General features: G+C 45.7%; 1 long non-coding RNA gene across 1 annotated transcript; it reads left to right on the forward strand.

Moving 5' to 3' along the window:
• Positions 1-279: 279 nt before the first annotated feature.
• Positions 280-5,912, forward strand: LOC134483809 (uncharacterized). Its single transcript, XR_010060854.1, has 2 exons — positions 280-482; positions 5,740-5,912. It is a non-coding gene; the product is annotated as an uncharacterized LOC134483809 (long non-coding RNA).

Genomic DNA, 5,912 nt, shown 5'->3' on the forward strand with positions numbered 1-5,912 from the left:
AAGTGACTTAGGAAGGGACCCAAGCAGAATAGATGGCTAGACCCGAGGTACCTGTGGAGCACCAGGCATGCTCTACACACAGCTCTGTCTTCCTCTGAGTAGCTCTATCCTTCTGCTCTTCTGCCACAGAGATGATGATGTCTTCTAGCAGCTTCTGGTCTGCACCCTCCCTCTCAGCAGGCCACAGAGAGAGGACACTTTCCATTGACCAGAAATCCCTGAGCCAGTGGGTGTGGCCTGGGAGATGGAATTTCTGGGGAGCAAGGTTCTATGCCTCAAAGGGTTGGGGAAGACATTGTTTTGGGGAACTGAGGGTTGGTGGCAATGGATGGGAGTGCTTCCCAGTCCATGTAGACTGAGGGTGGAGGAAGGGCAGCTTCCCCAAGCAGAGTCAAGACGCTATTATGAAGGGAAGGATGAGTTAGGTCTTAACCAATACCCATCACAGAGCTGGAGCAGGAGAGAGAACGTCAAGAGAAAAGGTGAGACCGCTAAGGATGACAGTCGTTTCTACTGCAGTGGAAGAGACTAGACACAGTTATGAGCAGGCACGGTGGAGCCCACTGTAACCCCCAGGGAGGCTTAGGCAGGGGACTCCCAAGAGTAAGGTTCAGCGTATATGATACAGTGGATTGTTACTGGTCACAAAGGGAATGGAACTATGAGACCCGTGACACGGATGAGCCCTGGGGACGAATTCGATTCCACTTACAGTAGTTGGGTTTGTGTAGACAAAAAGAACTGTGTCTTTCGGGGGCTTGCAGGGGAGAATGGGAAATTGTTTGATGCTATATTAAATGCATTGTATAATTCAGTTTTACAACACGGGATGGTTTGGGGAGATGGATAATGGCGATGGCTGGACAACAGTAAATGTCCTTAATGCCATCAAACATGGCACTTAAAGACAATTAAAATGTCAACCGGCTGTGGTGGCCCACACCTGTAACCACAACTCTTGGGAGGTAAAGTCAGGAGGACCAGAAGTTCAAGACTAACTTTGGTTATGTAGAGAGTTCAAGGCTGGCTTGGACTACATGTGGCCCTATCTCAAAAAATACATACACAAAAGCTGGCAAGATGACTCAGTGGTTTAAGGCAATTGACCTCCACTGACCTCCACTGACCTCCACACGCATGCAACAGTACACTCAAGCATGTGGACGCAGCCACACCAACAAACCATTAATTAATTAATTAGTTAGTTAATTAATTAAAACTTAAACACACAGAGACAAAGCAATAAATATTTTTTCACCAGTATTCTAGTTTACTCCTTTAATCTCAAAATGTGAGAGGTAGAGACAGAAGGATCTGTGAGTTGCAGGTCAGCCAGAGTCACATAGTGAGTACTAGGCTGGCCTGGGCTACAGAGTAAAACTCTTTTCCAACCAACCAACCAACCAACCAACCAACCAACCAACCAACCAACCAACCAGCCAGCCAGCCAGCCAACCAACCAACCAACCAGCCAGCCAGCCAGCCAACCAACCAACCAACCAACCAACCAACCAACCAGCCAGCCAGCCAACCAACCAACCAACCAACCAACCAGCCAACCAACCAGTCAACCAACCAGCTAATCAATCAATCAATCAATCATCAACAAATAAGTTAAAAAGATGAATTTTTTATTAAATAATGACAAAATAGATACGCCATTCTAAGTGGGCCTGGGAAGAAGGGCTCCTTTTTGTCCTACGTCTTTAAGAAAATGTTAACCTCATCTCTCCTCAAGATCTACAATCAGAAGAGGCCAATGAGCACGGGATGGACGTGGCAGAGTAGCTTAGATCTTCTGGCCCCATCGTCCAGCAAGAATAATTTCTGTGTGAACAGTGGGATCGTCATTGGCAAATGACGAGGTCATTCCCTGGATGCTGGGATCTGTGTAGGGACGTCAGAGAGAGATTTAGTCATTGGCCTATGGATATCAGAAAGAGAAGCCTTCGGCAAGAAGCACCTCTCTATATCCTAGACTAGTATTTTACTGCAGGCAATGAAGTAAGTGCGCGCATGCGCATGCGCACGTGTGCGTCTAGTCCTGGGATCCCAGGATCTATTTGTATGTTAGGCAAAAGCTCTACCATCAAGTTTTATCCACGTTCTTTAATAAGTGGTTTTATTAATTTTTTTTCAAGATATAATCTCACTCTGTAGTCCTGGGTGGAACTCACTATGTAGACAAGGCTAGCCTTCATTTCCTAGAGAAGAGATCTGTCTGCTTCTGCCTCTGGCGTGCTGGGGCAAAAGGTGTGTATCAGCACACCTGCCTCCCGCCTTATCCCCATTCTTTTGGTTGACCGTTTTCAAAGCTTTTGTAAGTGGGAGATACTGCTGGTATCTTGTTGAAAGACACCAGAGTAGCCACTGAACATCCTACCATGCATAGGCAGGTCTCCCACAATAAACAGTTGTCCCTTCCCAAATGTGAATAGCACACACGTTCACACACCCACAAACACTCACACCCTCACCTATACCCTCCTAGGTACCTTCCTGGTCTTTGTTAATTTTCAATGAATCATAGGAAGTTTATAGCATAAAGACACACTCCTAAAGTTAACCTGTTGCATAATGCCCTTTAAGGTTAAGGGCCAGGCAATCAATGTGTTATGTATTTGGTTCTTCGTTGGGGCTCCACTTAGGGCACTGGGAGGTGGAGGAGGGAGGGAGGAGCACGTGGAGGCACCTATGAACATTTCCTCATCAAGATGCAGATGCAGATCTGACGAGTTTAACACACAACAGACTTTCTGGAGATTGTCGGGAGCATTAGATGTAGGGAAAGGGTGTGTGTGTGTGTGTGTGTGTGTGTGTGTTGAATATGATGATATGGTTTTGTTTTTAAATAACCATACAAATACTTGACATTTCTGTGATTCTGGAAAAGCACCACTGCTTGAGGATGCTACAATTGGACACATTTGATCAGAAATTCAAATTTCCATTTAATTGTCCATGACTCTCTGTCTAAAAAAGGCAAAAAAAATCAGAAAAATAGAAACAAAACCAGAAGAGTGTAATTGTTTTATTTTGTTTATGCTCCTCCTCTCTGTTTGTTTTGCGTTTTTGAGACATGACTGGCTTCAGACTCCTCACCCTCCCACATTAACGCTGGGATGGCCGGGTGCTTCTCTACACTCAGCTTTCTCTGCTGCCATGCAGTGCTTTGCAGAGTCAGCCTCTGTGTGGACGAGCCAAGCTCAGGACTTTCGCTTTCCTTGTGTGTGTGTGGTGCACATTTACTTTCAAAGGTTGTGTGTGGGCATGTGCTCTGGCATGTATGCAGACGTCAGAGGGTGACTTGTGGGGATCAGTTCTCTCCATCTACCGCGAGGTCCTAAGGCCAAGCTGTTAGGCTTGTTGGCCAGTGCCTTTATCTAATGAGCCTTCTCACCAGCCCCGGTGTGGGTTTTGTCATTTTCCTTCTAGGCTTTCTTTCCTGTAGCTCAGGTTGGCATTGAAATTGTTATGGAGCCAAGGCTGGCCTTGAACTTACGATCCTCCTGTCTCCACTTCCCAAGAGCTGGGGTTATAGACATGGACCTGTCTCAATTTTAAAGTTTTTGAGACAGGGTCTCACTATGTGGCCCTAACTTGCTATGTAGACCAGAACTGGAACTCAGAGATCCACCTGCCTCTGCCTCCTGAGTGCTAATATTAAAGGTATGTGCCACTGTGCCCAGCTCAACTTTAACTATTTATTATTTATTTATTTATTTATTTATTTATTTATTTATTTATTTATTATTGATTGATTGATGGATTGATTGATTGTTGCAACAGGGTCTCATGTGGCCCAGGCTGGCCTTGAATTTACTGTGTAGCTCAGAATGACCATGCTCTTATAGTCCTATTTCTGCCTCCCAAGTACTGGGCTTATAGGCAACCACCACCTCACCCAGCTTTTATACACAGCAATGATTCTTAAATGCAGGGAGCCTTTTCTCCTTTCAGTTTAAAAACAAGCCTAGGACTGGGGAGAAGTATCAATGGTAAAGTGCTTGCTAGAGTTCAGATCTTCTGAATAAGCATATGAAGTCAGAAAGGTGTGGCAGCCACCTGTAATCCCAGCAGTGTGGCGACAAGACAGGGAGTACCCTGGGCAAGCCGGATAGATAGACTAACCAATCAGCAAATTGTGTGCTCAGTTGAGAGACCTCACCTCATTAAAAAAAAGTGAGAGTGATGGAGGAAGACAGCCAATGTTAACTTTGGGATTCTCTCTCTCTCTCCCTCCCTCCTTCCTTCCCTCCCTCCCCTCTCCCTCCCTTTCTTTTCCTCTCCTCTCCTCCTCCTCCTCCTCCTTCTTCTCTCTCTCTCCCCCTCTGTCCCTCCCCCTCCCTCTCTCTTCCTCTCCTCTCCTCCTCCTCCTCTTCCTCTTCTTCCTCCTCTCTCTCTCTCCCCCTCTCACTCTCTTATCCCCCCACACAGACAGAGACAGAGATACAAACACACATACACACAAAACATGCAAGCAAACGCCCACACATGCATGCATTCGTGTGTGCACACCACTTACAATACACATGAAGGGGGAAAAAAACCCTAAAAGCTGGGTTTAGTAACACTTGTCTATAATCCCTATATTTGGGAGGTAGAGGCAAAAGGATCAGGAGTTCAAGATCATCCTGTGCTACAAAATGATTTTAAAGCTAGCCCGAACTTACACAAGACCTTATAGCAGAAAACAAAAGAAGACAAACAGCAGCAGCAATGAAGCCTTCCACAGCACACCCCAACCTACATTAGCCTTTGACAGAGAAAGCCTATGTTATCTACAAAACCCATACACAAGACCTCACAACAGAGTTACTCAACAGATTGGAAACAAAAACTTACAGTGCTTTAAGCCGGTTTTCAATAATTTGCTGGGTCACATTTGCAGCTCCTCGGGATGCTGGTCCACAGGATGGACACGTCAGGAATGTTGTCTCTGCATTGTTCATGAATTTATAGGCTCTTAGTCTACTAATTCTTTTTTATTGAAAAAGCCTGGAACACCAGCCCAGACTCAATTTGTCCTGCCTACCGGATGTGCTGTGGTAAAGGTGGCGTAAACACTGGGGGAATGGTCAACCAATGATGTTCTCAGCTTGAGACTCCATGGGAGCAAGCCCACCCGTGACACTGCCTGGCGGGTCGGAAGCCAGAGGCTGGATATCCCAGACACCTAGGAGAGAACCAAATACAACCAGAAAAAAAAACAGCCAATGAAATGATTCCTAATGATATTCTGCTATATTTGAAGTCAGGAGCCTAGCATAGCAGTCATCTGTGAGCCTCCACCCAGCAGCTGATGGAAACTGACGCAGGACCCACAGCCAAACATCAGCTGGAGTTGGGAGAATCGTGTGGGAGATGGGGAGGAAGGATTGAAGGAGCCAGAGGGGTCAAGAACACCACCAGAAAACCCAAAGAATCAACTAACCTGGGCTCATAGAGGATCCTCGTCTTCCCACTGGGTTGCCTCATCCAGCCTTAGTATGAGGGGAGGAGCCTAATCTTGTTGCAACTTGATATGCCATGTTTGGTTGATATCCCTGGGAGATCTGGGCTCTTCTGAAGGGAAATGGAGGAGTGGATGGGGGTAGGGGTGTCGGGAGGCACTGGGAGTAGAGGATACCCTGTAGTCAGGATATGATATATGAGAGAAAAAAATTAATTATTCTTTTGAGGGAAAGCTTCAAAACATAACATTTAAATTTTTTTCTTTTCTTTTTTCTTTTTTTTCAGAGCTGGGGACCGAACCCAGGGCCTCGCGCTGGCTAGGCAAGCGCTCTACCACTGAGCTAAATCCCCAACCCCTTTAATTTTTTTCTATTTGTTACCTTTTCTTATCCCTTAGGTTACTAACTAACCTTTTCTTCTATTACTGGGATAAAATATTAAATGGTGCTTTTGAGAAA

The sequence above is a fragment of the Rattus norvegicus genome, chromosome 1 (assembly GCF_036323735.1).
Source record: "Rattus norvegicus strain BN/NHsdMcwi chromosome 1, GRCr8, whole genome shotgun sequence".
NCBI lineage: Eukaryota > Metazoa > Chordata > Mammalia > Rodentia > Muridae > Rattus > Rattus norvegicus.